Raw genomic sequence first — 1,732 nt, 5'->3', positions numbered from 1 at the left:
CCCAGCTGCAGTTTGTTAGGTAATTTTCAGATTGCAATGGGCCAGGGCATTCATATGCAAAAGCTTCTGCTGCAGCTTGGGTGGGGCAGGGTCTCAGGGAATCAACAGGGCAAAGCAAACAGCTATGGCTGATCCTCAGCCCTGCCCTAGGAGGCCCAGTGTCTGTGTCCCAGTAATCGCTGCAAGTACCTCTGAGAGATCCGAGTTCCGCCTGCTGCCAGACAGCCCAGTTCCCCGTATGATGAGTCTAGGTTCCCAGAGACTCACCCGGAACTGGAGTTCGGAGCAGTTGGGGGCTTGTGACTCCCTCCTGATTCAAAAAGAAAGCCGTGTCCTCAGTTGCCAGCCATTGCCGCGTGCGCCTCCGTACCTCTGCACTTTATTTCTGCACCTCCTCTGAGTCTCAGTGTGCTTTTCTCTTTCCTTTAGTTGTAGAATTTCCACTCAGCCAGCCTTCCTGTAGTTCTGGATGATGTCTGTTTTGTCTTTTAGTTGTATTTTTGAAGTTGTTGTGTGAGGCAGCAATTTCCAGTGTTTACCTATGCCGTCATCTTGGTTTCTCGACATTGTTAACATTTTCACTGGGAGTGAACTGGGATGGTATAACCGGAGGAAAGGAATACTTGGGCATTAAGAATTTTAAAAGGAGTCAGCAAATGGTGATTATACAACTATAAGATTGGATCACTGTTGCTGGAACATCAGTAATTTGGAGAAAAACAATGAAAAACTAAGCGTGATTAATTACAAGGTAAAAGTTAAGTGTGAGCCACCAGAGTTCTTGATGGCATTGCAGATTCTTTTCTTCAAGAGGCAGAGGGCAGAAAAAGCTGAGATGTGGGCCAAGGACATAATTCTAGGCATAGCAGAGCTAGAGAGGAGGTTGAGTTCTCCAGGTCAATGGGCCTGCTCAGCAAGGGTAGCACCCTGATGAAGAAAGAAGGGACCCTGAGAGAGGGACCTATGGGCTATTGCGCTCACAATCTTCTGTCCCCTTCTGGCTGCTGAGGACAATGGCAGCAGCACAGCTACTTGTCTCCAAATAGGGCCTCTCCAAACCCAAGGAAAAACACAAAAGGGAAATTAAATTCTACACACAACTGGCTCTCCCTGTTACTAGAAGAGAAAAATGAGAAAACATCAAAATAGCTGAGTCAAAGCAGAAAAACCAGCAAATCCTAGTGCACACTCTGCCAGGAGGCTGCCATCCCACCCTGCATTCATATGCAAAAGCCTCTGCTGCAGCTTGGGTGGGGCAGGGTCTCAGGGAATCAACAGGGCAAAGCAAACAGCTATGGCTGATCCTCAGCCCTGCCCTAGGAGGCCCAGTGTCTGTGTCCCAGTAATCGCTGCAAGTACCTCTGAGAGATCCGAGTTCCGCCTGCTGCCAGACAGCCCAGTTTCTCCCCGTATGAGTCTAGGTTCCCAGAGACTCACCCGGAACTGGAGTTCGGAGCAGTTGGGGGCTTGTGACTCCCTCCTGATTCAAAAAGAAAGCCGTGTCCTCAGTTGCCAGCCATTGCCGCGTGCGCCTCCGTACCTCTGCACTTTATTTCTGCACCTCCTCTGAGTCTCAGTGTGCTTTTCTCTTTCCTTTAGTTGTAGAATTTCCACTCACCAGCCTTCCCTGTGGTTCTGGACGATGTCCGTTTTGTCTTTTAGTTATATTTTTGAAGTGGTTGTGTGAGGCAGCAATTTCAGGTGTTTACCTATGCCGCTATCTTGGTTTCTC

The sequence above is a fragment of the Myotis brandtii genome, unplaced genomic scaffold (genome assembly GCF_000412655.1).
Source record: "Myotis brandtii unplaced genomic scaffold, ASM41265v1 scaffold45, whole genome shotgun sequence".
NCBI classification, from domain to species: domain Eukaryota; kingdom Metazoa; phylum Chordata; class Mammalia; order Chiroptera; family Vespertilionidae; genus Myotis; species Myotis brandtii.
This window is presented reverse-complemented; position numbering follows the sequence as displayed.